Consider the following 22,232-nt stretch of genomic DNA (forward strand, 5'->3'; position numbering starts at 1 on the left):
GTAAGATTTTTTTAAAAAATCATTTCTCCCCTTAACTTTTTTGATATTTTAAAGGATCATATACTGATCAAGAAACACTGTCAATTCACCCAGGTAATCCCTCATATTCGTGAAGGAATTATACATATACATGCTGTTTCATTGACATTTAGCAAAGAAGGTCAAAAGGACAAATAATATATATTGAATGTAAAGGGGAAGCCTTTTCTAATGTAATCCTGTAAGGGTTTTAGGCCTGAGTAACTAAATAATATGGGAACTTCCCTTTAAGACATAAAACTGGAACACATTCAAACTTTGGCTCAAAGTGCTCATCTGCATAAGACTCCAATTGGAATATGACAAAGGTCATTGACTGAATCAGGGTTAATCTTTGTTAATAAAGGTAGAGGCTCTTACTGGGGGAACTTGTTCTAAAATCAGATAGATTTTCTAAAAAGAGAGATTAAACTAATCCTACCTAGAGCTGACAAATCTGAGCTAAAAGGTTCCATTTGCCTGGAACTATCAAAACATGATAAGGAATATCTACAGTGCTCACTCTCCACTTATCCGTATTCTCTAAGTTGTTCTACTGCCACAGTTTACACTAACTCCACATTTGCCTGATCACTATGTGAGTACCTTCCTTTTCTCCCTCTCCCCTTGCACAGCTTCCCTTTGTCTTAAAATGTCTCATATTAAAATGCATGCTCCTTGAGAGTAGAGGCAGTCTTTTTGTCCAATTCATGATTGTTTAGTGCAGTGCCTGGCACGTAGTAAATGTTTAATAAATGCTTTCCTCTATCTCTCTGAGGCTTTGAAGAATATTCAGTCCTATGATAATGGTCATTGACCTGTCCAAAAAGAAACATTATGCTATTCTACCTAGATGAGCCAGTGACTGAAAATGATGAAAGACTTCAACTTCTCATTGAAGAATGAGTCCATGGAGTTTAGAAGATTGATCTGTTCAGCGCAGATGCCAATCCCTGAGAAAAACAGTGGCTAAAAAATCTCTGTGACCTAACCCAGTTAATTTTAATCTTATCATCAAGCACTTTGGTCAGCCTGGCAGCAGCAGCTCAGTGGCAAGACAACATTCTAGCCCACTTTGGCAGCAGGTGCCCAGCAATGGAATGGCCTGTCATACTGTCAGATAGTAGCAGTACAGTAATAAAATGACCCATCATGTCCTGCCTAGAAGCAATACATGGACTGGATTTTTTTTGTCTAGCATAGCCCATATGCATCTGTACCCAGAGACTAGGCAACTATATGATCCAGCCCATTGGGGAATTGATTCATTCCACTAAGATGTAATGTTCTCTGAGAAGCCAACCCAGATAAGCGGTGACTTTTCTATCACTAATACTATGTCTCCTATTGAAATTTGAGATAACCCTCTGAAGAAAGAAAGGACACTGAGACCTTTCATTTCCAGAACTGTCACGTGCTTTGGCCACATGTGTTTTTTTACACGTATACCTCATTGAGAACAAGATAAAAGAGCACTGTTCAGACTCCCTATAATCTCAAATCTTTATCTGTACACCATTTGATAGTCAATAACCCAAGCTGGAGATTATTTCCAGAATCATTTCACCCAGGCATCACATTCTGAGCCCCTTTTCCTCCAACCTATTCCTCATGCTCTTTTACATTTTTATTGTCTGTCCTCTGGCCTACAAGGCTTAGTATGAAACAAGAGCTCTTGGTCATCTCCATTCTGGTAACACCATCACCTGTTCCATCTAACTCCTTCCTTAAAGATCTCATGTTGGGGGGCAGCTAGGTGGTGCAGTAGATAGAAGACCAGCCCTGGAGTCAGGAGACCTGAGTTCAAATCTGGCCTCAGACACATAATACTCCCTAGTTGTGTAACCCTAGGAAAGTCACTTAACCCCATTGCCTAGCCAAAAAAGAAAAAAAACCCCTGTTGACCTCCTTTAAAAGAAGCTGTGGGGGGGGGAGGGCACAGAGCCAAGATGGCAGAGTAAAAGCAGTGACTTGCTTGAGCTCTCCCCCAAAACCCTTCAAATACCTGTAAAAATGGCTCTAAACAAATTCTAAAGCAACAGAACCCACAGAAAGACAAATTTCCAGCCCAAGACAACCTAGATGCTTGATCAGAAAGGTATATTGTGCCAGGCCAGAGAGGAGCGTAGTTTGGCATGGGTGCGCAGGCAAGGCAGGCCTCAGTGAAACTGGAGCAGCCTCAGAGGACTGAATCATGGGCTGGTGTGGTGGTTTCCAGACTTCTCAACTCATGAATGCCAAAGACGACTTAGAAGGTCAGTGGGAAAAGTCGGTGTCTGTGGTGAGAAAGAAGCTTGCAGCCCCAGCTCCAGACTCCAAGCTTGGCTCTGGGGTGGTGGCTGCCTTAGGAGCTTCTGGTCCACAGACTGAGGGGGAATCAAGTGGCTGATCAGAGGGGGATTGTAGGGATCTTTTTGCTGGTGCAGGATTCTCTTGCTTTGCCCATGCTTGGATCTGGGTCACAGTCCTGGGTGTCAGTCCTAGGGTGAGGAAGAGGGCTGGTGTGGTTGAGCTTGTAGTGGCTATGCAGAGAGAATCCTCCTCACAGTTCCAAGACAGAAAAGAGTGCTTGTGGTCACTCATAGACCAGAGCACAGGCCAGGAAAAGAGTAAACCTGGCCCCTGATCATACCACCTTGGAAGAACTGAAAATGTCAGGTCCCTAGAAGTATCTCTGAAAACAGCTGCACAAAATCCCAAAAGCTTGGGACAGTACATTCTCCACACTGGAAGCAGACCCCTACCTTAAGAAAGAGGTTATAACTCAAGTAATTGGCTGGGATCATGACCAAACCTCACAAAAAAAAAGTCAGACCATGCAATCTTTTTTTTGGTAACAAAGAAGATCAAAACATACAACCAGAAGAAGATAACAAAGTCAAAGCTCCTACATCCAAAGCCCACAAGAAAAAATATGAATTGGCCGTGGAAGAGCTCAAAAAGGATTTTGAGAACCAAGTGAGGGAAGTAAAGAAAAAATCAAAGTGATGCAAGAAAATCATGAAAAACAAGTCAACAGCTTGCTAAAGAAAACCCCAAAAAATACTGAAGAAAATAACACCTTAAAAAATAGCCTAATCCAAATGGCAAAAGAGGTCCAAAAAGCCAATGAGGAGAAGAATGCCTTCAAAAGCATAATTGGTCAAATGGAAAAGGAAGTCCAAAAGCTTACTGAAGAAAATACTTTCTTAAAAATTAGAATGGAGTAATTGGAAGCTAGTGACTTTATAAGAAATCAAGACACTGTAAAACAAATCCAAAAGAATGAAAAAAAAAATAGAAAACCATGTGAAATATCTCACTGGAAAAACAACTGACCCAGAAAATAGATCCAGGAGGGAGAATTAAAAAATTATTGACCTATCTGAAAGCCGTGATCAAAAAAAAGAGGCTAGACATTATGTTTCAAGAAATTATCAAGGAAAACTGCCCTGATATCTTAGAACCACATGGTAAAATAGAAATTGAAAGAATCCACAGATCTCCTCCTGAAAGAGATCCCCAAAGGAAAACTCCTAGGAATATTGTAGCCAAATTCCACAGTTCCCTTGTCAAGGAGAAAATACTGCAAGCAGCCAGAAAGAGACAATTCAAGTATTGTGTAAACACAATCAGGATAGCACCAGTTTTAGCAGCTTCTACATTAAGGGACTGCCTGGCTTGGCATATGATATTCTGGAGGGCAAAGGAGATGGGATTACAACCAAGAATCACTCACCCAACAAAAAACGACTATATTCCTTCAGGGGAAAAAACGGACATTCAGTAAAATAGAGGACTTTCAAGCATTTTTGAAGAAAAGACCAGAACTGAATATCAAATTTGACTTTCAAATACGACACTCAAGAGAAACATGAAGAGGTAAACAGGAAAGAGAAATCATCAGAGATTTATTAAGGTTGAATTGTTACATTCTGCATGGAAAGATGATATTTGTAACTCATGAGTCCTTTGTCAATATTGGAGGGAAAAATTATATGTATGTATGTATGCATGTATGAGTATATATATATATATATATATATATATATATATATATATATATATATATATATATATATATATATGGAGAGAGAGAGAGATGATAGATAGATACAGGGCACAGGGTGAGTTAAAGATGAAGGGGTAATATCTGGAGAATAAAATTAAGGGGTGAGAGAGGATTATACTGGGGGAAGGAGAAAGGTAAAGGTAGGATGGGATAAATTATCTCACATGAAATGGACAAGAAAAGGCTTTTACAGTGTAGGGGAAACAGGAGAAGGTGAGAGTGAATGAGTGAGTCTTATTCTCATCAGATTTGGCTTAAGGAGAGAATAACATATTCACTGAATTGGGTATGGAAATCTAGATTACCCTAAAGGAATATAAGGGAGGAAGGGCACAAGAGAGCAGGAGGTTGATAGATGGAAGGGCAGATTGGGGGAGGGGGTAATTTTTTTTATTATTCATTTATTTAATTTTTTTTTAATTCATTTTTAGTTTTCAACATTTACTTCCACAAGATTTTGAGCTCCAAATTTTCTTCCCATCTTGTCCCTCACCTCACCCCAAGATGGCATGCATTCTGAATACCCCTTCCTCTAGTCTGCCCACTCTTCTATCTCTCCCCCCACCCTTGTCTTATCCCCTTCCCCTTCCATTTTCCTTTAGGGCAGGATAGACTTCTGTACCCCATGTCCTGTATTTCTTTTTTCCCAGTTGCATGTGAAAACATGTTTTTTAGACATGTGTTTTTAAAACTTTGGTTTCCAAATTTTCTCCCTTCCTCCCTCCCCACCCACCCTCATTGAAAAGGCAAGCAACTCAATATAGGTTATACTTGTGCAGTTATGCAAAACACTTCCATAGTAGACATGTTGTGAAAAACTAACTCTATTTCCCTTAATCCTATTCTGTCCTCCCATTTATTCTATTCTTTCTTTTGACCCTGACCCTCCTCAGAAGTATTTATTTCTGATTACCCCTTTTCCCAATCTGCCCTTCTCTCTGTCACCCCCCTGCTCTCTTGTCCCCTTCTCTCCCTATTTTCCTCTAGGGTAAGACAGATTTCCAAACCCAATTGAATGTATGTTATTCCCTCCTTAAGCCAAATCTGCTGAGAATAAGATTCACTTATTCCCTCTCACCTTCCCCTATTTCCCCTCCACTTTAAGAACCTTGTTTTCTGTTTTGTGAGATAATTTACCCAGTTATACCTCTCCCTTTCTTCTTCTAGTAAAATCCTCCCTCATACCTTAATTATATTCTCCAGATATGACCCCTTAAACTTCAACTCACCTTGTGCCCTCTATCTATCATCCATCCATATCTATCTATCTATCTATCTATCTATCTATCCATACATACATATAATTTTTTTCCCTCCAACTACCCTAATACTGACAAAGGTCTCATGAGTTATAATATCATCTTTCCATGCAGGAATATAAACAGTTCAACCTTAATAAGTCTCTTATGATTTCTCTTTCCTGTTTACCTCTTCATGTTCCACTTGAGTCTTGTATTTGAAAGTCAAATTTTCTATTCAGCTCTGGTCTTTTCATCAAGAATGCTTGAAAGTCCTCTATTTCACTGAATGACCATTTTTCCCCTGAAGGATTATACTCAGTTTTGCTGGGTAAGTGATTCTTGGTTGTAATCCTATCTCCTTTGCCCTCTGGAATAATATTCATGCCCTCAGCCCTTAATGTAGAAGCTGCTAAATCTTGTTATCCTGATTGTGTTTCCACATACTTGAATTGTTTCTTTCTGGCTGCTTGTAATATTTTCTCCTTGACCTGGGAACTCTGGAATTTGGCTACAATATTCCTGGGAGTTTTCCTTTGGGGATCTCTTTCAGGAAGAGATCGTGGATTCTTTCAATTTCTATTTTGCCCTCTGGTTCTAAAATATCAGGGCAGTTTTCCTTGATAATTTCTTGAAAGATGATGTCTAGGCTCTTTTTTTGATCATGGCTTTCAGATAGTCCAATAATTTTTAAATTCTCTCTCCTGGATCTATTTTCCAGGTCAGTTGTTTTTCCAATGAGATATTTCACATTATCTTCTATTTTTTCATTGTTTTGGATTTGTTTTACATTGTCTTGATTTCTCATAAAGTCACTAGCTTCCAATTGCTCTACTTTAATTTTTAAGGAAGTATTTTCTTCAGTAATCTTTTGGACTTCCTTTTCCATTTGGCCAATTTTGTTTTTTAGGGCATTCTTCTCCTCATTGGCTTTTTGGACCTCTCTTGCCATTTGGGTTAGGCTATTTTTTTGAGGTGTTATTTTCTTCAGTATTTTTTGGGTCTCCTTTAGCAAGCTGTGGACTTGTTTTTCATGATTTTCTTGCATCACTCTCATTTCTCTTCCCAATTTTTCCTCTTCTTCTCTTATTTGGTTCTCAAAATCCTTTTTTAGCTCTTCCAAGGCCTGCGACTGATTCATATTTTTCTTGGAGGCTTTGGATGTAAGAGTTTTGAATTTGTAGTCTTCTTCAGGTTGTATGTTTTGATCTTCTTTGTCACCAAAGTAAGATAATATAGTCTGATTCTTTTTGTGCTGCTTGCTCATGATCCCAGCCAATTACTTGAGTTTTAAAATCTTTGTTAAGTTAAGAGTCTGCTTCCAATGTGGAGAATGTGCTGTCCCAAGCTTTGGGGGTTTGTACAGCAGTCTTCAGAGATATTGTAGAGACCTGTAAATTTTCAGTTTTTCTAAGGTGGAATGATAAGGCGCGAGGTGTTTACTCCTCTCTTGGCCTGTACTGTGGTCTATTAGTGACCACAAGCACTTCTTTCTGTCCTGGAATTGTGAGGAGGGTTAGCTCTCCACAATCACTACCAGCTCTATCATGGCAGCACTCCTTCTTCTCCCAGGACTTGCCCAGAACTATGAGCCAGATCCAAGCATGGGAAAAGCAAGAGATTCCTGCCTCAGCACTGGCAAAGCAATCCCTGCAATCCACCTCTGATCAGCCACTTGCTTTCCACTCAGTCTGTGGGCCAGAAACTCAGGAGGCAGCTGCCACCCCAGGGGCCTGTGCTATGCCTCTTGGGGAACTGGAGCTAAGACCCCTGGCTCCACTCTCAGCATTGAAGAAATGGAATTTTCCCACTGACCTTCTCAGTTGTCTTTGGTGTTCATGGGTTGATAAGTCTGGAAATCACCACAGCTGCCAGTGATTAAGTCCTCTGAGGCCTGCTCCAGGTTTGCTGTGGCCTGTGCACTCACACCCCGCTTAGCTCCTCTTACCACGCAGTGTGATATACCTTTCTGATCAACCATCCAGGTTGTCTTGGGCTGGAAATTTTTTTCACTATGACTTTGTGTGGGTTCTGCTGCTTTACAATTTGTTTAGAGCCATTTTTTATAGATATTTCAAGGGGTTTGGGGGAGAGTTCAAGTAAGTAACTACAGTCACTCCACCATCTTGGCTCTACCTAGAAGCAAACTCTTCTAAGGAGGGACAGGGTCAAAAGACAGAATAAAATAAATGGAAGTGGGGATAGGATGAAGGGAAATATACTTAGGTTTTCACAACATGACTACTATGGAAGTGTTTTGCATGACTACACATGTATAACCTGTATCAAGTTGCTTGCTTTCTCAATGCAGGTGGGTAGGGAGGGAGGAAGGGAGAAAATTTGGAACACAAAGTTTTAAAAATAAAAGTTTAAAATTTTTTTCACAAGCAACTTGGAAATAAGATATACAGGAAATGGGGTATAAACATCTATTTTGCCCTAAAGGAAATTTGAAGGGGAAGGAGATAAGTAAATGGTGGGGAGAGATAGAGGGGAGGGCAGATTAGGAGAAGAAGTATTCAGAATGCATGACATCTTGGGGTGGGGAAAGGAATGAGATTGGGGAAAATTTGGAACTCCAAATCTTGTGGAAGTGAATTTTGAAAACTAAAATTAAATTAATTAATTTAAAAACATATAAAAGAAGCTGTTGCATGTATTGAGTTGAATGACACTGAAAAAAGTTTCAAAGAATTGTTGTGTCAGAAAGAGAAAAGCAATTTTTTATTCCTTTTTTGACATGAAAAATATCATTTTAGAAGAAGCTTCCATTTCAGTATAAACAGACATTCATATCTAACCCCTACATTTTACCTTCCTTTGCCCAATTCGTGTAAGGATAAGTAAAAGAGAGGTACAGTCTACCTTGTCCCAGGAACCTGAGGGCAATGACAGAGAAGAAAATTAGGAAGTCTCTGTCCCCTCTCTTTCAATATGACAAATTGCTCCCAAGGCCAGTGATTGACCAAGTATGGTCCCAGCATGAATATGTTTTGTTTTTGTTTTGGATATTACAAATACCTATGGGGATTGGCTTATATTCAGAAGCCCAGTTGTCTCAGAGACCACTTCTCCAGAGGCTAGTTGATTTTCCTTCCTTCTTTGGCTTTTGTGGATGGAATAAAGCCCTTCAGTAACTTGTACATTCTAAACTGAAAACAGTGGAACTTTTTTTCCACAAAATTAAGAAACAAAGAGAAAATTGAACTAGTGCTCACAGTGAGGGTAAAAGCACATTCAGTATCTCGAGGAAGTGGGAAAAATAGAAAGTATTGAAGTAATGAACAAAGAGGAGAACTTCCAAATTCATGTTCCTTTATTTGCCAATTATGATAAGATCATAGAATTCAGAGCTAGAATAAGCAGTCTGAACGTGAATTCAGGTTTTGTCTTTGTTCCATATCCAAAGAAACTGATTCCACCATGCCACCATTAAGTATAGGGTGCAGCTTACTTGTGCTTATCTTGTTTTGTTCATTTTTGAGTTTTAACTCTTCACTGAAGACAGAAAAGAACAGAAAATCCTGGTGGAAATGACTGAGTCCTTTTATGCACAGTCTAACTGCCAGTTGTCCTGGAAGCAGCAAGTTTCATCCCCATGAAGACTAATTTAGTCCAAATACTAAGCACTCTTCATGTGCAACTAGCTGAAAAGAAGAATTTTCCCTTTACTGTGCCTCAGAAGCTACAGAAAAGTTTGGGATTATAGGAAGGCACATAAAAGAGGATGTAAAATAAACTTTGAGTACCTCTGTAATACATTCATCCCTTTATTTGGTCCTTTTGCCTGATAATCCAAGTCTTTTATGATCTATGTTGGCAACTAAAAATAGAAATAAGAGACTTTCCACTTTCTTGATAAGCAGGATTTTCCTCTCTTATGCATTGTTTGAGTTTATTTGTTGAAGAATGAAAGAAAACATAAGTTAAAGGTTTAATCTAGTTTTTAATTAAATCATTACATTTATTTCTCTTATCTAAGGTAACTCAACTGCTTCATTTTGCTGGGCTCCTAGTTTGATCACTTGTAAAATGAATACTTGGGACAAGATGGTTTTTCTGGTTGCGCAATTCTATACTTCTACTATATATGGTCCAGTTATTCCATTCCATTGTGGTAAGAAAATTATAAGGAGGAACTATCTTTTATCAATGCAGACTAGCAATTTTCTTGAAACATATAAGCAGAGGTGTCAAACTCCTTACCCAGCAGGCAGCAATGCAATGGGGCATAAAGTAGATTAAAATGTAATTGAGAATTTAAATAAAAATAAAATACAACATAGATACATACTGCACATATATGTAGACACATTAAATGGTTAGATAAATGTAGTTTGAGAAGGAGGGCACTACCAGTTGAAAAGAAATAGAAAAATGTTAATGCTAATATTAATCCTTGTGAGATAGAGCAAGGATGTGTTTTCATTTCAAGAATGAAGATTAGACATTACAGAGGCACAGAGGTGGAAGACAAAGTGTTGGGAGTGAGAAACAGTGAAAAGGCTAATTTGGCTAGATCACAGTGTGTGGGAGAGTGAGTAATGTCCACTGAGGCTAGAAAGATAGGTTGGAGCCTTAAGGCTCACTTGGGCAAGCACAAGCTGCTTGCATTTCTCTTGTAAGTTGCCATTTTCTGCTAAAGGTTTGGAGGAGTAGAAATACTGCTCCTACCCTTGTCCATAGGAGAGAAAGTAAAGGAAAGAAATGTAGTGAGCTATTTCAAATCTTACCATTACAGACCACAGGGTCTATGGGTATGGTTCCTTTAACAAGATTCCATTCATTAGAATCTTGGTTAATTAATCATCAGGAATAAACTTTGGTCTCTTAAGTCAAATCAGGCCATGTCCAAGTTCATTTCCATAGCATATGCTGTCCTTCAGATGCCTACAACAATATCTATACCTTGTAATTTCATGAAGAAAATTGAGAGGAACTTGTCGAATAGATCAGTAAGCTCTTATAATAAATCTCTTGCTATATTAAGCTTTTTTTTTTCTATATGACAAAAAGAAAATGATAAATTTTGGAGAGGATGTTGGAAAATTGAGACACTAATGCATTGTTGGTAGAGTTGTGGACTGATCCAAACATTTCGGAGAGCAATTTGACACTATGCCCAAAGGGCAACCAAACTGTGAATACTCTTTAATCCAGCAATACCACTACTAAATCTGTATCCCAAAGAGATCATAAAAAGGGGAATGGACCTACATGTACAAAAATATTTAGAGCACCCCTTTTTGTGGTGGCAAAATATTGGAAATTGAGGAAATGGCCATCAATTGGGGAATGGCTGAACAAGCTGTGGGATATGAATATAATGAAATACTGTTGTGCAATAAGAAATGATGAATGGTCTGATTTCAGAAAAACTTGGAAAGATTTGCACAAACTGATGCAAAGTGAAATTAGAAGAACAAGAAAAAAATATTGTACAAAATAACAGCAACATAGTCTGATTATCAACTATGAATTATTCAGGTCTTCTCTGCATCACAGTGACCCAAGACAAATACAAAGGATTCATGAAGGAAAACATTATCCATATCCAGATAAAGAACTGATGGACACTGAATGCCGATCAAAGCATAATTTTTTCACCTACTTCATTCTTTTTTATGTGTTTTTTCCCTTGTAATCTGTTCTTTCCCAACTGTAACTAATATATAAATGTGTTTTACATGATGGCACATGTATAACATATCAAATTGCCTACCATTTTTGGAAGAGGGGTGGAGAGGGGAAGGAGGAAAGGAGAAAAATTGGGAACTTAGTGTAAAAATGAATGCTAAAAATTGTCTTGACATTTAAATGGGAAACAAAATTCCATTAGTAAGTAAAAAGAAAATAAAACCTCACTTGAAAATGTTATATACCTTTGTTATTATTTATCATACCTATATGTGAAAAGTGAACTGAGCTAAGATTTTGAACCTTACATGAGATCTTCTGGTTTCTCTCTAGCAACCCAGAACTGTTATGCTATTTGGCATTACCATTGTGTTGTAAGCTCTTGATGCCAATTATGATATTAATCTTTGAATCTTTCTTCTGTACACCCAAATAGCACTGTTGCAAAACACATAGCTATTGCTAATGGTAATGATTGCTACAGGGAAAAGGTGCTATTGAAACTAAGTTTTATAAAGTCTTATGGAGCTCATGAGTGACAAAAGGGCACTGCTGGTAGCTTTCTCTGAGAGAGGTGGAAAAGCATAAGAGCTCTCTAGGAGAGATTACAGAGCAGTCTGGGGTAAAGGGCTGAGAGCTGACAGCATTCTTTATTTCTTGTCCTTTCACTCAAAACCACCTATTTAGTGCTGCCCCCAAATAAACTTTTTTTTTTCAAATGAAGTCTCCTTTCAGAAAAATGATGAGGTAAGGGCCACACGTGCAGAAACATTACAGCATAAAGAAGAATTTGGAGAAAGGCATGATTAATAGGTGACGGCTAGGTCATTCAGTTGAGGAAATGCTGGGCCTGGAATTAGGAATCTTTGTGGGTTCAAATCTGGCCTCAGAAACTTGCTAGTTGTGTGATGCTGGGCAATTCACTTAACTCTATTTGTGTCAGTTTTCTCATCTGTAAAATGAGCTAGAGAAGGAAATGGCAAACCACTCCAGTATCTTTGTCAAGAGAACCCCAAATGGGGTCACAAAAAGTCAGACATGACTGAAAAGATTAAAAAACATAATTAATAGTGAAAGGCAGCACAAGGTGGTGTATAGAAAACTGGTTCAAAGCCAGGACAACCTGCATTCAAGACACGTCTTGGAGCCATACTGCTACTAGGAAACTGTGGGAGGCATTTAATCTCTCAGTACCACAGGCAACTGATAAACCATAAATTGAGGACCTTGATGATCTACATTGGTAGATCATTTACACAATGATAAATTCACAAGTGGAGAATCCTCCAGCCCCCCAAAAATAAATTAGTACAGTTGAAAAATATTGCACTGCATTTAGCCTTAGAACTCAGAGTATCACAGCATTAGAGGTAGGAAGGACCCAAGAGGCTATCATTCACTTAATCAACTACTGTTGTTCAGTTGTTTCAGTCATGTCCAACTCTTCATGACACCATTTGGAGTTTTCTTGGCCAAGATACTGGAATGGTGTACCATTTCCTTCTCCAGCTCTTATAGGTGAGGAACTGAGACAAGCAAGGTTTAGTGACTTGCCTAGCATCACACAAATAGTAAGTCTCTGGGGTCAGATCTGAACTCAGAAAGATGAATCTTCCTGACTCCAGGCCTAGCAATGGGCTACCTAGCGGCCCAATAAACATCTACTTAAGAACTTATTATGTGTCAGGCATTATGCTAGACTCTGGGAATATGAATATAAAGAATGAATTAATTCAATATGCAATGAGATTACATTAAAATGGGGGAGATATGAGTACATGTAAATATTTACAGTACAAATATAAGGTAAATAAATATAAATTATACAAAAAGTAGTTAAAGACAAAGTAGCTTGGGAGAGAAAAGATCATTAATCTTTTTGTAGGGATCAGGAAATGCTTCATTCAGAAGATGGTGAAATCAGAAGGAATGTAGATAACATAAAGACTTTATCACTTTAAATGAAAATTCTATGTGAGAGGGAAGAACACACCTTCAAAATGGAACAAGAAAGTTAGTACAATTTCCTCCTTGGAAGTTCATTCAATACATATTTATCATCCGATCAAAATCCTGGTAGCCATTATATACCAAACTAAGGGCACTCTTTTCTTCAGTAAGTGATCCATAATTTCTCTATCATCTGCAATGCCTGATGTTTTAACAGGGGACTTCAACATGTATGTTGATACTTCTTCAAACACTCTAGCCTCCCAATTCCTCACTTTGTTCATTTCCTCTTTTTTTCTTTTTTCTTTTTAACATATGTTTTTTAGACTTTGGGTTACAAATTTTCTCCCTCCCTTCCTCCCCACTCACCTGCATTGAGAAGGCAAGCAACTCAATACAGCTTATATATATGTAGTCATGCAAAACACTTCCATAGTAGTAGTGTTGTGAAAAACTATGTATATTTCCCTTCATCCTATCCTATCCCTATTTATTCTATTCTCTCTTTTGACCCTCTGCCTTCCCCTCAATCAACTCCCTGCTCTCTTGTCCCCTTCCCCCCTTATCTTCCTGTAGGATAAGATAGATTTCCATACCCCATTGTGTATGTTATTCCTTCCTTAAGCCAAATCCCATGAGAATAAGATTCACTCATTCCCTCTCACCTTCTCCCACTTCCCTTCCACTGTAAAAGCCTTTTCTTGTCTGTTTCATGTGAGATAATTTCCCCATTCTACTTCTCCCTTTCTCCTTCTCCCAGTATAATCCTCGCTCACCCCTTAATTTTATTCTCCAGATATCACCCATTCATCTTCAACTCACTCTGTGCCCTCAGGTATACATACATATAAGTTTTTTTCCCTCCCACTACCCTAATACCGACAAAGGACTCATGAGCTACAAATATCATCTTTCCCTGCAGGAGTGTAAACAGTTCAACCTTAATAAGTCTCTTATGATTTCTCTTTCCTGTTTACCTCTTCCATGTTTTGCTTGACTTTTGAATTTGAAAGTCAAATTTGATGTTCAGTTCTGGTCTTTTCCTCAGGAATGCTTGAAAGTCCCCTATTTCACTGAATGACCATTTTTTTACCCTGAATGATTATACTCAGTTTTGCTGGGTAGGTGATTCTTGGTTGTAGTCCTATCTCCTTTGCCCTCTGGAATACCACACTCTATGCCCTCCGGACACTTAAAGTAGAAGCTGCTAATCTTGTGTTATCCAGATTGTGTTTCCACCATACTTGAATTGTTTCTTTCTGGCTGCTTGTAATATTTTCTCCTTGACCTGGGAACTCTGGAATTTGGCTACAATATTCCTAGGAGTTTTCCTTTGGGGATCTCTTTAAGGAGGTGATTAGTGGATTCTTTCAATTTCTATTTTGTCATGTGGTTCTAAAATATCAGGGCAGTTTTCCTTGATAATTTCTTGAAAGATGATGTCTAGGCTCTTTTTTTTATCATGGCTTTCAGATAGTCCAATAATTTTTAAGTTCTCTCTCCTGGATCTATTTTTCAGGTCAGTTGTTTTTCCAATGAGATATTTCACCTTCTCTTTTAATTTTTTCTTTTTCTTTTTTTTGAATAGTGTTACAATGTCTTTACTTCTCAAATTGTCACTAGCTTCCAATTTCTCTATTCTAATTTTTAAGGAAGTATTTTTTTCAGTAAGCTTTAGGACTTCCTTTTCCATTTGGCCAATTTTGTTTTTAGGGCATTCTTCTCCTCATTGGCTTTTTGGACCTCTTTTGCCATTTGGGTTAGGCTATTTTCTTAAGGTGTTATTTTCTTCAGTATTTTTTTGGGGTCTCCTTTCGCATCACTCTCAGTTTTTCCTGTGTTTCTCTTACTTGGTTCTCAGAATCCTTTTTGAGCTCTTCCATTGCCTGGGACCAATTTATATTTTTCTTGGAGTCTTTGGATGTAGGAGCTTCAGCTTTGTTGTCTTCTTCTGGTTGTATGTTTTGATCTTCTTTGTCACCAAAGTAAGATAATATAGTCTGACTCTTTTTGAGCTGCTTGCTCATGATCCCAGCCAATTACTTGAGTTATAAAATCTTTATTAAGGTAGGAGTCTATTTCCAGTGTGGAGAATGTACAGTCCCAAGCTTCAGGGTTTTGTGCAGCTGTTTTCAGAGATAATTCTAGGTACCTGTAAATTTTCAGTTTTTCCAAGGTGCTATGATCAAGGGGGAGGTATTTACTCCTCTCCTGGCCTGTGCTCTGCTCTATGAGTTACCAACCACAAGCACTCTTTTCTGTCTTAGAACGTTGAGGATTTCCTCTCTACAACCACTATAAGCTCCACCACGCCAGTGCTCCTCCTTGCCCAAAGACTGCCACCCAGAACCAACCCAGATCCAAGCATGGGTAAAGCAGAGAATTCTGCACCAGCCGAGAAATCCCTGCAATCCCCCTCTGATCAGCCACTTGATTTTCCCCTCAGTCTGTGAACCAGAAGCTCAGGAGGCAGCCACCACCCTGAGGCCAAGCTTTGGAACTGGAGCTGAGACCACCTTGCTTCTCTCTGTCACCACAGACACATACTTTTCCCACTGACCTCCTAAGTTGTCTTTGGCATTCGTGGGTTGAGAAGTCTGGAAACCATCACAGCTGACTGTGATTCAGTCCTCTGAGGCCTGCTCCTGGTTCTCTGTGGCACACACCAAGTTGCACTCCTCTACCTGTCTGATGTGACATACCTTTCTGATTAGCCATCCAGGTTGTCTTCGGCTGGAAATTTGTTTCACTTGTCTTTTTGTGGGTTCTGCTGCTTTAGAATTTGTTTAGAGCCGTTTTTATAGGTATTTGGAGGTTTTGGGGGGAGAGCTCAAGCAAGTCACTGCTTTCACTCTGCCATCTTGGCTCCTCCACTTTGGTCATTTCCAATGACCTACTACCCCTCCACTCCACATCAATTATATAGTGAAATGGTCGTAACCTTTATCTCAACATCACCTACAAGTTTTCCACTTCCATGATGATGAACTCTGAAATTCTTTTACTTGATCATGATCCTTTATCATTTCATCTTTACTTCTGTCTCATCATGTCTGACACTGGTCATTATCTTCACAGTAACTTCCAATCCCTCCTCCCCTCATTTCTTTTTCAGCCCATTACCCCATGCACTGGCTATATTCAACCCTATACTATTATGTATACTTGAGTTCATTGTCCTCATATTTTATAGACAATCAAACTCTGCTAAGGCTCAACCTTGGATTACTCTCAAACTTAGATTACTCCATTGCTTTTACTTCTATTTGAGTGATGGAGAAAAAAGCCAGAGAAAATCATGAAAAATTGTTCCATACAAATTTCAGTTAAATAATCTCACTGGTCTTCAAACCTCTCTTGGCTTCTATTCTCTCCACTCTCATCTGAGAATGTAACTTCATATTTCATTGAAAGTCTGAGAGTGTTCTTGGAAAGCTTCCTTTACTTTTTTTTTTTTTTACCTCATCTCACACCATTCAGAAGTATTCCCCCACTATCTCCTCATTCATTCTTAACTCATTCTAGAGGTGGCCAATCTCCTTACCAGAGTAAAGCCCATGTGACTACACCATCCCATATTATCCAGCAGATTGATTCCTCTATCATCTTTACTCTCTCATTAATAGTCTATCCCACCCTGTTTACTGGATGCTTCACTGCTGCTACAAACACATCGATGTCTTCCCTCATTCATAAAAATCCCTCCCTTCATCTCTCTCTCCAATGCTTGCTACTTATCAGCTTATATTCAACTCAATAAGCATTAATCATATACTGTGTGCCAGGTACTGTTGTGAACATTATGGCAAAAAAAAAAAAAGCAAAAGACAGTCTTTGCCCTCAAGAAACCTACAATACAATGGGGGAGACAACATGCAAACAAATATGTGTGTGTTTGTATGTATGTATGTGTATAGACATATACACACACACACACAGTATAGTATATACAGGACATATAGGAAATAATTAATAGTAGAAGGCACTAGCATTAAGACAATTGGGAAAAGCTTCCTGTAGGAGGTAGCATTTTAGTTAGGACTTAAAGGAATCCAGGGAGGTCAGTAGTTTGAGGGGGGCATTTCAGGCATGGGGGATAGCCAGAGAGAATTCCTGGAAACAAAATATGGAGTGTCTTGTTTGGAATAGCTAAGAGGCCAGTGTCACTGAAATGAAGAGTGTGTATTGGGTTGGGGGAAGGTGTAAGAAGACTGGAAAGGCAGGAGGGGACTAGGTTATGAAGGGCTTTGAATGCCAATAGAGCATTTTTCATTTGTACCTGGTAGCAATAGAAAGCCACTGGGTTTTATTTATTAAAGGAGTAAATGATCAGACTTGTGATTTAGGAAAATCACTTTAGTGACTGAATGAAGAATGGATTAGAGTGGGGAGAGACTTGAGGCAGGCATGCTATTGCAGTAATCAAAGCATGATATAGTAAGGGCCTTCACTATAATGGTGGCAATGTCAGAGGAGAGAAAGGGGTATATTTTATATATATATATATATATATATATATATATATATATATTGCAAGGACAAAATCAACAGGTCTTGGCAATAGCTTGGATGGGCAGAGGGTGAGAGATATTGAGGAATCTAGGTCACTCCTAGGTTGACAGTCTGGGAGACTGGGAAGGATCCTCCTCTCCTCTTTTTTGTGGCTAAACTCCTTGAGAAAACTCTCTCTAAAAAGTTATTTCACTTACTTTCTTCTCACACTTTTCTAAACTGCAATCTGGCTTCTGATTGTATTACTCAAAAGAATATGGTCTCTCTAAAGTTACTGATCATATCTTTGTTGACAGATTTAATCGTCCTTTCTTAATTCTCATTCTTCTCAATTTCTATAAGGACTCTGACACTGTCAACCACCCTTTTTGACTTGACATTTTATTTTTTTCTGGTGTGTTGTGATATGGCTCTCTCCTCGTTCTCCTTCTACCTGTCTGACCTACTCCTCTGTCTCCTTTACTGCATCTTCATCCAGATATAGTCCACTAATCATGGTTTTTCTCATGGTTCTGTCCTTGGCCTCTTCTCTTATTTCTCTACACTACTTCACTTGGTGATCTCTTCAGCTTTTATGGACTCAATTATCACCTCTATATAGATTATTCTTAGATTTATTTATCCATCGATCATGATCTCCAGTCTCAGATTTGTCTTTTGGACATCTCAAACTGTATATAAATATATCAAGTATAGAACTCAATATCTTCCCTCCCCCTAAACATTCTCCTCTTCATGACTTCCCTGTTACCATTGCAGGAACCATTGTCTTCATCCAGAATTGAAGCCTAGGTTTCACTTATTACTCCCCACTCTTTCTCATACCATATATCCAATTTGTTTCCTAGTCTTGTCTATTGCAACATCTTATCACCTTACACTTAGAATATTAAAATATCTTTCTGGTTGGTCTCTCTGCATCCTTTGGTTTTTGGCTAGGCAATGGGACTAAGTGACTTGCCCAGGGTCACAAAGCTAGTAAGCATTATGTGTCTGAGGCCAAATTCTTAACTGCAGGGCTGATGTTCTATCCATTGTACCACCTGGCTGCCCCTAAAGTGATCTTTCTAAAGCAAAATCTGATTTTCTTCTCTCTCTCTCTCTCTCTCTCTCTCTTCTCTCTCTCTCTCTCTCTCTGTCTCTCTCTCTCTCTCTCACACACACACACACACAAACACACACACACACAAACACACACCTACACACACACATACACACTGAAGAACTTCAATAATTCTCTGTTAATCAAATGTAAAAATTCTCTGTATGGCTTTGAAAACCCTTTAAAAGGGGTGGGGTGGAGCCAAGATGATGGAGCAAAAGCAGTGACCCAAACTCCTCCAAATACCTGTAACAAATAGCTCTAAACAAATTTTAAAGCAGCAAAACCCACAAAAAAGACAAAGTGAAACAAATTTCCAGGCCAAGACAACTTGGATGGTTGATTGGAAAGGTCTATTGCACCAGGCTGGGAGAGGAAGGCAGTTCAGCATGGGTGCATAGGCAAAAACTAAGCCTCAGCAAGCCTGGAGGAGGACTCAGGGGGCTGAATCACAGACAGCTGTGGCAGTTTCCAGACTTCTCAACCCACAAACACCAAAGACAACTTAGAAGGGCAGTAGGAAAAGTCTGTGACTGTGGTGAGAGAGAAGCTTGGTCTCAGCCCCAGTCTCAGCACAGCCACAGGGTGGCGGTTGCTTCCAGATTTCTTGGCCCACAGAGGGGGAATCCTGTGACTGACCAGAAAGGGTTTGCAGGGATCTCTTTGCTGGTGCTGAGGCAGGATTCTCTCACTTTGCCCGTGATTGGATCTGGGTCATAGTTCTGGGTGACGGCCCTTGGATGAACAGCAGCACTGGTGTGGTGGACAGTATAGTGGTGGTTTAGAGGGAATCCTCCTCACAGTTCCAACGCAGAAAAGAGTGCCTTTGGTCAAGGAGTAAACAATGCTCCCTTGATTGTACCACCTTGGAAGAATTGAAAATCTACAGGTCTCTAGAAGTATCTCTGAAAACAGCTGCACAAAATGCCTGAAGCTTGGAACAGTACATTCTCCACACAATAGATGCCTATCTTAACAAAGAGTTTATAAGTCAAGTAATTGACTGGGATCATGAACAAACTGTGCAAAAAGAAAATCAGAACATAGAATCTTTCCTTGGTGACAAAGAAGATCAGAACACACAACCAGAAGAAGACAACAAAGTCAAAGCTCCTTACTCCAAAGTCTCTAAGAATAATATGATTTCGTCAAAGGCCATGGAAGAGCTCAAAAATGATTGTGAGAACCAAGTAAGAGAAGAAGAGGAAAAACTGGGAAGAGAAAGGAGAGTGATGCAAGAAAATCATGAAAAACAAGTCAACAGGTTGCTAAAGGAGACCCAAAAAAAATACTGAAGAAAATAACACCTTAAAAAATAGCCTAACCCAAATGACAAAAGAGATCCAAAAAGCCAGTGAGAAGAAAAGTGCCTTAAAAAACAGAATTGGCCAAATGGAAAAGAAAGTCCAAAAGCTTGCTGAAGAAAATACTTCCTTAAAAATTAGAAAGAAGCAAATAGAAGCTAGTGATTTATGAGAAATCAAGACACTGTAAAACAAATCCAAAAGAATGAAAACATTGAAGACAATGTAAAATATCTTATTGGAAAAACAACTGACCTGGAAAATAGATCCAGGAGAGACAATTTAAAAATTATAGGACTATCTGAAAGCCATGATCAAAAAAAAAAGCCTAGACATCATCTTTCAAGAAGTTATCAAGGAAAATTGCCAAGATATTTTAAACTCGCATGGCAAAATGGAAATTGAAAGAAATCCCCAAAGGAAAACTTCTAAGAACATTGTAGTCAGATTCCAGAGTTCCCAGGTCAAGGAGAAAATATTGTAAGCAGCCAGAAAAAAACAATTCATGTATCGTATAAACACAATCAGGATAACACAAGATTTAGCAGCTTCTACATTAAGGGACAGCAGGGCTTGGAATATAATATTCCAGAGGGCCAAGGAGATAGGATTACAACCAAGAATCACCTACCCAGCAAAACTGAGCATAATCCTTCAGGGGAAAAAAAAGAAGACTCAGTGAAATAGAGGACTTTCAAGCATTCTTGATGAAAAGAGTAGAACTGAATAGAAAATTTGACTTTCAAATACAAGACTCAAGTGAAACATGAAGAGGTAAACATGGCAGAGAAATCATGAGGGACTTATTTAGGTTGAACTTTTTGCATTCCTGCATGGAAAGATGATACTTGTAACTCATGAGACCTTTGTCAGTATTAGGGTAGTTGGAAGGAAAAAAAAAATTATATGTATGTGTAGATAGATTGATAGAGGGCCCAAAGTGAGTTGAAGATGAATGGTTGATATCTGGAGAATAAAATTAAGGGGTGAGAGAGGATTATACTAGGAGAATGAGAAAGGGAGAGGTAGAATGGGGTAAATTATCTCACATGAAACAGACAAGAAATGGCTTTTACAATGGAGGGGAAATGGGGGAAGGTGAGAGGGAATGAGTGAATCTTATTCTCTTTGGATTTAGCTTAAGGAAGGAATAATATACATATTCAATTGGGTATGGAAATCTCTCTTACCTTACAGAAAAATAGGGAAGAAGGGGATAAGAGAGCAGGGGGATGATAGAGAGGAGGGCATATAGAGGAGGGTGTATTCAGAAGCAAACACTTCTAAGGAGGGTTGGGGTCCAAAGAAATGACAGAATAAATTGGAGGTGGGATAGGATGAAGGGAAATATACTTAGTTTTTCACAACATGACTACTATGAAAGTGTTTTGCATGACTACACATGTATAAGCTGTATTGAGTTGCTTACCTTCTCAATGTGGGTGAGTGGGGATGGAGGAAGGGAGAAAATTTGGAACACAAAGTTTTAAAAATAAATGTTAAAAATTGTTTTCACATGCAACTGGGGAATAAGGTATGCAGGTAATGATGTATAGAAATCTATCCTTCCCTACAGAAAAATAGAAGAGGAAAGGAATAAAACAAAGCAGGGGGATATAGAAGGGAAGGAATATTAGGGGAAGGGGTATTCAGAATGCATGCCATCTTGGGGTGGAGAGAGGGATGAGATGGGAAGAAAATTTGGAACTCAAAATCATGTGGAAGTGAAAGTTGAAAACTAAAAATAAATAAATTAATGAAAACCCTTAATAACTTATATCCTTCCTTTCTAATCTTACACATCCTTTACCTCCACATACTCTATAATCTCATGATACTGGATTCTGTGTGTTTTTTGTCACAAAGTGCTGCTGTTCCCCATACCTAGATTACTCTTCCACTGCATTTTTATTTCTGCTTCCCTTACTTACTCCAAATCTTCAGCTAAATATCTTACCTTCTCAAAGAAACTTTTCTTGGTCTGCTTTAATACCACTACCTTCCTTCAGGGATTATTGCCCATTTTTCCTTTCTATATATTTCATATTGAAAATTATTGATATATTTTATTCTTCATTATTATATAAATTCCTTGAAGGCAAAGAATATTTTTACTTTTTGTTGTATCTCTATTGTCTGGCACATTGAAAGAACTTAACAAATACATATTATTTATGACTGACATCGTCCAGATAAATAAAAAAGAAATGATACTTATTATAGTGAGTAATAGCATTCATGGGGCTAATTTCCCCAAGAGATGGTACCCAAAGTAAACTTAAGTGTGTTAAGGAACCAACTCTACATTTATGATTTTCTGATCCTAGATTTATTGTCCTGTGATGATCATAGGATGAAATTCATAAATTTGTGAAATAAGACAAAGTAACAAACCATATAAGTGTCATGAAATATACAAA

This window comes from Phascolarctos cinereus, unplaced genomic scaffold (assembly GCF_003287225.1).
Source record: "Phascolarctos cinereus isolate Bilbo 61053 unplaced genomic scaffold, phaCin_HiC Scaffold_726;HRSCAF=1367, whole genome shotgun sequence".
NCBI classification, from domain to species: Eukaryota; Metazoa; Chordata; class Mammalia; order Diprotodontia; family Phascolarctidae; genus Phascolarctos; species Phascolarctos cinereus.